The sequence below is a fragment of the Nomascus leucogenys genome, chromosome 3 (assembly GCF_006542625.1).
Source record: "Nomascus leucogenys isolate Asia chromosome 3, Asia_NLE_v1, whole genome shotgun sequence".
Lineage (NCBI taxonomy): Eukaryota > Metazoa > Chordata > Mammalia > Primates > Hylobatidae > Nomascus > Nomascus leucogenys.
The window spans coordinates 114140447-114149034 of NC_044383.1; positions in this window are offsets into that span (position 1 = coordinate 114140447).

Below are 8588 nucleotides of genomic sequence, written 5' to 3' on the forward strand. Positions count from 1 at the left end.
ACCTTTGTACTAAAAGAGAACTGAGAAGTTTAAACAGCCCATGATCTTCATTGCTTTGGCCTCTGCTGCAAAGCGTCACTGTGAAAAATTGGTCCTGATCCCAGCAATCAATGCTTTCCCACTGCACAGGGATGGCCTGGCGTCATTGTGCCATTGTGGCTGCTAAGGGCAGGGTTGCTTAGCAATGCATAATGGCCAGAACAAGCCCTCCCAAACCCTGCAGTAAGGGCAGGCCCCCAGCCCCAAATAGTTTCCCCATCTTATTGCAGTTTCTCTTTGGGAGCTGTGGTTTCTTTCTGTGGTTGAACATGGTTCAGCTCTTCCTGAACCTTGTCCTCCCCCCAAAATAATTATCTGTTGGACAGTGGTGGTGGTTGGACAACATTGTGAATATAAAATACCACTGAATTGTGCATTTAAATGGGAAAGTTTATGCTATGTGTATTTTACTACAGAAATTATCTCTAATGTTTATTCCCAGGTAGCAGAGAGGTTGTCTTCTCAGAGGACTCTGAGCTGCCTTTTTCAGCAGGTCCACCACCGCTGTATCTTTGCGAGCTAACAAAGGCTTGTTTTTTGTTTGTTTGTTTGTTTGTTTTGAGATGCAGTCTTGCTCTATCGCCCAGGCTGAAGGGCAGTGGCATGATCTCAGCTCACTGTAACCTCTGCCTCCCAGGTTCAGGCAACTCTCCTGCCTCAGCTTCCCGAGTAGCTGAGATTACAGGCACATGCCAACACACCCAGCTAATTTTTGTATTTTTAGTAGAGATGCGGTTTCGACATGTTGGCCAGGCTTGTCTCGAACTCCTGACCTCAGGTGATCCACCCGCCTCAGCCTCCCAAAGTGCCGGGATTACAGGCATGAGCCACCACGCCTGGCCAACAAAGACTTCCTGTGCTAATCACAGATAGACCAAATGAAATTGTCCCTTTCTGCCCTTTCCCTTCTCTGTCAAGGGATGAAATAATTTTCCTCTCCTTGAATCTATGTAGACTTATGACACTCTTGACACCAATCAAATGTAGCAGATATGATGCTGGACAACTTCTGAGGCTCAATGATCACAAGCAATTAATTCATCTTCTTTCTCACTTGCTTGAACTCCCACATTGGATCTCTGAACTGCAATTGCAGCAGTTCAACTGCCCTGAAGCCACCATGCTGCAAGAAAGCCCAGACTAAAGCACACAAGGAGACCAATGGAGAAACACTAAGACTACATGAAGAGCCAGAGAGAGGTGCAGCCCTCTGTTCCAGCTTCCGTTGCCATCTGACTGCAACTTATAAAACCCACAGGTCGAACTACATAGTCAAATCCTTCCCCAATTCCAGACTGGCTGAAACCATGAGGTAATAAAATAATTGTTATCATTTTTGATGCATAAATTGTTATGCAAATATAGATAACTGGAACTGAAAGTGGAATGCCATAATATATATCAAAAATACATGACTTTGGGTTTGGGATCAGGCAAAAGCTGGAAGAACCCTGTGAACTATTAACGAAAGCCTAAAGGGCCTGGAGAAAAACTAAGCAGAATTTTAAAAGGTCTCAAGGAGGCTGTCAGTCAAAACCTGGAGGAAAGTGAGAACATTATCAGAAGGTTAAGGAAAAGAGATCCTTTCATGTGGTGAGAGAAACCTAAGCACAGCTGTCATCTGAGGTAACATGGAAAATAGAAAATGTATCTAATGAACTGGGTGATCTATCTAAGGAGATTTCCAGGCAATGTTGAGATGGCTGCCTAGGTTCTTCCAGCCACCTACGATAAAATGAAAAGAAAGATATGAACCAAAAAGCAAATTATTCAGAGTTTGAATTGAATTTGAAGCATTTGCAAAGATCCCAAAAGTAGTCTTTTCAGCTCACAAAATTTTCCAAAATAAGAATGTCTCAGGCCAAAAATCAAATCCAAAATGTGACTGTGAGATTATCAGAAAGAGTTAAAGCAGACCCTCAAAACACTTTTCAGACAGACAAAAAGGATCCAAAGGGCCTTAAGGGCATGCCTCATGGATCTTTTCAATTAAACAAAAGGGTTTTTAAGAACCATAAAAGCATTGCCCCTCAGCAGCCTCACAGGTAAACCCAAAATAGAAAACGGTGTATCTGAAAGAGATATGTGGGTATGGCTTTTGTCAAATGAGGCAAATCGTAAATTAATGCACAGCAAACGTACACAATTTTAAGAATTGTATTAGAGAAAATTCAAAATTAAAAGAGGCCATTGGACTCTGAAACTTCTAAAGGCAGAAAGCAGGAAGAGAAAACTAATCAACAGCAAACACAAGAGACTTTAATTAGATGAGGAAAGATGACTCCAAAGATAGAAACAGGAGCCTAGGTAGAGGACCAAGTCACATAGAGAACAACTCACAGGAAGTAGAAATAAAATCTAATTGAAGAGCTGTAATTGTGTGTCTGGCTAGATTCCAGAATTGCCACGGATCAGTGACAGCTGTGTGCCTCCCTTTTGCCCCCTCTTTGAGTGGGAGTGTCCACTGCAGCTCTTGTACACCTGTTCCACCACTGTACATTGGGTCTATGTGGGGAAGAGAAGACCTCTCTGGCTCATAGGTTTTCACGCAGAGAGCAGTATTTAAGGACCAAATCCAAACACCTGACAACCTTTAATTGCCAGTGGACCTGATTTAAATGAAGAGATCCTGACTTTTGAGCCAAACTTGATGCTGTAATGGGATGAGAATTTTGGTAGGTCTTGGGAGGTAGGATGAGTGTATTTTGCATGTAGGAGAGATGTAAATAGAGGTCAGAGGTCACTCTGTGGCAGACTATACTTTTCAAAGATGACTGCAAGGATATATTTCATTCCATTTGCTCTTATACAATCCTACCACTCTTTCATCAAGAGGAGAGGTCTGATTTCCCTTCTTGTGAATCTAGGTGGGCTTGTAACTCACAAACTCACTTAAAACCAATAGAATGATGTAGAAATGACATCAAGTGACTTCTGAGTGTAGGTGATACAAGATTTTCAGCTTCAATCCTGCTCATTGAAGGCATAAACTGTTCTACAAAGCAGGTTGACTATACTAAGGTTGCCGTACTGGGAGGAAGTCCAAACTAGCCCACACAGAGATATCACATGGAGAATTCCTAAGGCCTTATGGAAAGAGAGAGAGAGAGCTAGTTAGTCTCAACTGCTTTAGCTGTAGCCACCATTTGACTGCATGCAACCACATGCAACCACATGAAACCCTGAGCCAGGACATCCCCTTCAAGCCCTTCATGAATTTCTGTCCCACAGAAACAATGTGAGATAATAAAGTAGTAGGTGAAAGACACACTTTTTATAGCAACAGATACCTGACTACCCAGCCTTCCTTATCTCAACAACATTACCAACCAAGTTTTCTTCTTACTCCATATGCAAAGCATTAGAAAATACAGCCCATTCAACTTCTAAAATATAAACTGAAGCCTAATACTTCTCATTTTCTCTCCTACTTCCTTAGTCCACATCACTATGATCTTATCTCTGGCAAACTCCTATCTATTCTCCCAGCTTCCATACTTGCTTCCATAAAATCTATTCTTCATACAGCCCACAGAGTAATCATTTAGAATGTAAGTTATGTCACTCACCTTCCTGCTTAAAACCTTCCAAGTTTTTGCCTTGCAGTTGAAATAAAATCTTAATTCTTTTTCTGGTCTAAAGGTGTTACATGATCTGGCTGTGAGTCACATTGTAACCCCATCTTATGTGGCTCTCTTCCTTGTTCATGCTTATCTAGCTTTACTCAACTAGTTTGTGTTTTTTGAACAAACCAAGTGCTTCCCTAGCTTAGGGGTTTTCATTCATTTTCCCTTTGGAATGGAAATATCTTCATGTAGATTCTCCTGTTGTTGACTTCTCCTTATCATTCAGTACTAAATTCAAAGTATATCTTCTTAAAAAGACTTTCTCTGACTGCTCTTTAATGCCGTCTGCTCATATCTCACATCCACCTCAGTCACTGTTTCATTACTGCATTTTATTTTCTTCATAGTGTGCTTGACAATTTGAAATTATTAATTTATTCACTTCATTTTTGGTCTCCTCCTAAATTAGATTATATGTGTCATGAAAGAATATTTTCTCTTCTACCTACCATTTAGAATATTGCCTAACATATAGCTGAGACACATTATTTGTTAAGTGAAGGAAGGAGTGAATGTTATTCCCATGACCTCCACTCTTTTAGAGTAACTGTAGCAGACACTGCTAATTGGCTGACCCTAAACCGATTAACAAAATCTTACTTCCTGCCTATTTCTCAATGATTGCTCTGCAGGTAGCCACGTGACCAAACTCTAGACAATGTGAGGTAAGTGGATAATACCACATGGCAATTCTTAGAAAACTTTTTTAAGGATAAAATTTCTTTGACAAAAACTTTCTAGTTTTTCACTCCTTCTTGTTCTTGACAAGAATAAGTAATGTAAGACCAGGAAATGGAACAACCATCCTGCAGCCATAAATACAAACCCACGTGCTAAGGATGGCAAAAATGAATAATGATATAAAACAACCCTCACTGAAGGGGGCAAATGTACTGACCTAAATAACTTCGGAAATGAGTGGATTCTGTAAGATTAAAAGCAAAAGGAACTGCATATAAGCACTATACTTTTGAAGGTAAAGTTGTTTCTCATAGAGGTGTTGCTTAACAAATCTGTTATTGTTACACATGTATACTGGTATTGAACAATTAAGTAAATAGATGGCAGATGGTAGGAACCAGGTTTCTCAATGTTGGAGTAGGAAGCTAGAGATAAGCAAAGGGAGGAAACTATAATGATTCATTTGGTAATATCCTTACAGACTCATGTTTAGCTTAATATATGCAGATACACATAAAAATATGTATAAATGTGTGTGTGCATATGGGATGCTATATATGCATATATTATTTTTTGCCCTGACATCTGAAAAGGCCTACAAGCAAGAACACCCCAGTAGCAATGAGTACATCTAGGCTTCAGATCTTGGTTACTAACACCACTCTCCAAAAGAACAAGGGTTCCTTGGAGAAATGGTTGCTTTTAGGACTAGGATAAAAAATGTACAAGAAGCCTGGAGTATTCTGTAATGCCAGAAAGGAAATATTTGAAAAAACAAACAAAACAAAGCACACACAAACATTGATGGGGTATGTCAACAGTACATAGGACCCAACTGAAAGAGTCTCAGTGACCAAATCTGGAAACATTTGGAGCAAAAACTTAATAACATAGTATCAGATTATAACCCTATGTACAAAATATTCATGAATCCGGGGGTGGTTCCAAGATGGCTGAATAGGAACAGCTCCAGTCTACAGCTCTCAGCGTGAGCAATGCAGAAGATGGGTGATTTCTGCATTTCCAACTAAGGTACTGGGTTCATCTCACTGGGGCTTATCAGACAGTGGATGCAGGACAGTAGGTGCAGTGCACAGAGCATGAGCTGAAGCAGGGCAAGGCATCGCCTCACTCAGGAAGCAGAAGGGGTCAGGGAATTCCCTTTCCTAGCCAAGCAAAGCTGTGACAGACAGCACCTGGAAAATCGGGTAACTCCCACCCTAATACTGCACTTTTCCAATGGTCTTAGCAAACGGCACACCAGGAGATTATATCCCGTGCCTGGCTCGGAGGGTCCCACTCCCACGGAGCCTCGCTCATTGCTAGCACAGCAGTCTGAGATCGAACTGCAAGGTGGCAGCGAGGCTGGGGAAGGGGCGCCCACCATTGCTGAGGCTTGAGTAGGTAAACAAAGTGGCCAGCAAGCTTGAACTGGGTGGAGCCCACCACAGCTCAAGGAGGCCTGCCTGCCTCAGTAGACTCCACCTCTGGGGGCAGGACATAGCCAAACAAAAGACAGCAGAAACCTCTGCAGACTTAAATGTCCCTGTCAGACAGCTTTGAAGAGAGTAGTGGTTCTCCTAGCACAGAGTTTGAGATCTGAGAATGGACAGACTGCCTTCTCAAGTGGGTCCCTGACCCCCAAGTAGCCTAACTGGGAGGCACCCCCTAGTAGGGGAAGACTGACACCTCACACGGCCAGGTACCCCTCTGAGATGAAACTTCCAGAGGAACAATCAGGCAGCAATATTGCTGTTCAGCAATATTCGCTGTTCTGCAGCCTCCACTGCTGATACCCAGGCAAACAGGGTCTGGAGTAGACCTCCAGCAAACTCCAACAGACCTGCAGCTGAGGGTCCTGACTGTTAGAAGGAAAACTAACAACAGAAAGGACATCCACTCCAAAACCCCACCTGTATATCACCATCATCAAAGACCAAAGGTAGACAAAACCACAAAGATGGGGAAAAAACAAAGCAGAAAAACTGAAAATTCTAAAAATCAGAGCTCCTCTCCTCCTCCAAAGGAACACAGCTCCTCACCAGCAATGGAGCAAAGCTGGACAGAGAATGACTCTGATGAGTGGAGAGAAGAAGGCTTCAGACAATCAAACTTCTCTGAGCTAAAGGAGGAAGTTCAAACCTATCGCAAAGAAGTTAAAAAACCTTGAAAAAAGGTTAGACAAATGGCTAACTAGAACAACCAATGTAGAGAAGTCCTTAAATGATCTGATAGAGCTGAAAACAATGGCACAAGAACTACATGATGAATGCACAAGCTTCAGTAGCCAATTTGATCCCCTGGAAGAAAGTATCAGTGATTGAAGATCAAATGAATGAAATGAAGTGAGAAGAGAAGTTTAGAGAAAAAAGAATAAAAAGAAATGAACAAAGCCTCCAAGAAATATGGGACTATGTGAAAAGACCAAATCTGTGTCGATTGGTGTACCTGAAAGTGACGGGAAGAATGGAATCAAGTTGGAAAACACTCTGCAGGATATTATCCAGGAGAACTTCCCCAACCTAGCAAGGCAGGCCAACATTCAAATTCAGGAAACACAGAGAATGCCACAAAGATACTCCTCGAGGAGAGCAACTCCAAGACACATAATTGTCAGATTCACCAAAGTTGAAACGAAGGAAAAAATGTTAAGTGCAGCCAGAGAGAGAGGTTGGGTTACCCACAAAGGGAAGCCCATCAGACTAACAGCGGATCTCTTGGCAGAAACTCTACAAGCCAGAAGAGAGTGGGGGCCAATATTCAACATTCTTAAAGAAAAGAATCTTCAACCCAGAATTTCACATCCAGCCAAACTAAGCTTCATAAGCGAAGGAGAAATAAAGTACTTTACAGACAAGCAAATGCTGGGAGATTTTGTCACCACCAGGCCTGCCCTAAAAGAGCTCCTGAAGGAAGCACTAAACATGGAAAATGAAAAGGAACAAATGGTACCAGCCACTGCAAAAAGATGCCAAGTTGTAAAGACCATCAAGGCTAGGAAGAAACTGCATCAACTAACAAGCAAAATAACCAGCTAACATCAAAATGACAGGATCAAATTCACGCATAACAGTATTAACCTTAAAAGTAAATGGACTAAATGCTCCAATTAAAAGAAACAGACTGGCAAATTGGATAAAGAGTCAAGACCCATCAGTGTGCTAGGTTCAGGAAACCCATCTGACATGCAGAGACACACATGGGCTCAAAATAAAGGGATGGAGGAAGATCTACCAAGCAAATGGAAAACAAAAAAAGGCAGGGGTTGCAATCCTAGTCTCTGATAAAACAGACTTTAAACCAACAAAGATCAAAGGAGACAAAGAAGGCCGTTACAGAATGGTAAAGGGATCAATTCAGCAAGAAGAGCTAACTATCCTAAATATATATGCACCCAATACAGGAGCACCCAGATTCATAAAGCAAGTCCTTAGAGAGTTACAAAGAGACTTACACTCCCATACAATAATAATAGGAGACTTTAACACCCCACCATCAACATTACACAGATCAACGAGACAGAAAGTCAATAAGGATATCCAGGAATTGAACTCAGCTCTGCACCAAGCAGACCTAATAGACATCTACAGAACTCTCCACCCCAAATCAACAGAATATACATTCATCTCAGCACCACACAACACTTATTCCAAAATTGACCACATAGTTGGAAGTAAAGCACTCCTCAGCAAATGTAAAAGAACAGAAATTATAACAAACTGTCTCTCAGACCACAGTGCAATCAAACTAGAACTCAGGATTAAGAAACTCACTCATAACTGCTCAACTACATGGAAACTGAACAACCTGCTCCTGAATGACTACTGGGTACATAACGAAATGAAGGCAGAAATAAAGATGTTTTTTGAAACCAATGAGAACAAAGACACAACATGCCAGAATCTCTGGGACACATTTAAAGCAGTGTGTAAAGGGAAATTTACAGCACTAAATGCCCACAGGAGAAAGCAAGAAAGATCTGAATTGACACCCTAACACCCCAATTAAGAGAACTACAGAAGCAAGAGCAAACACACTCAAAAGCTAGCAGAAGGCAAGAAATAACTAAGATCAGAGCAGAACTGAAGGAAATAGAGACACAAAAAAACCCTTCAAAAAGTCAATGAATCCAGGAGCTGGTTTTTTGAAAAGATCAACAAAACTGATAGACTGCTAGAAAAACTAATAAAGAAGAAAAGAGAGAAGAATCTAATAGACGCAATAAAAAATGATAAAGGGGAT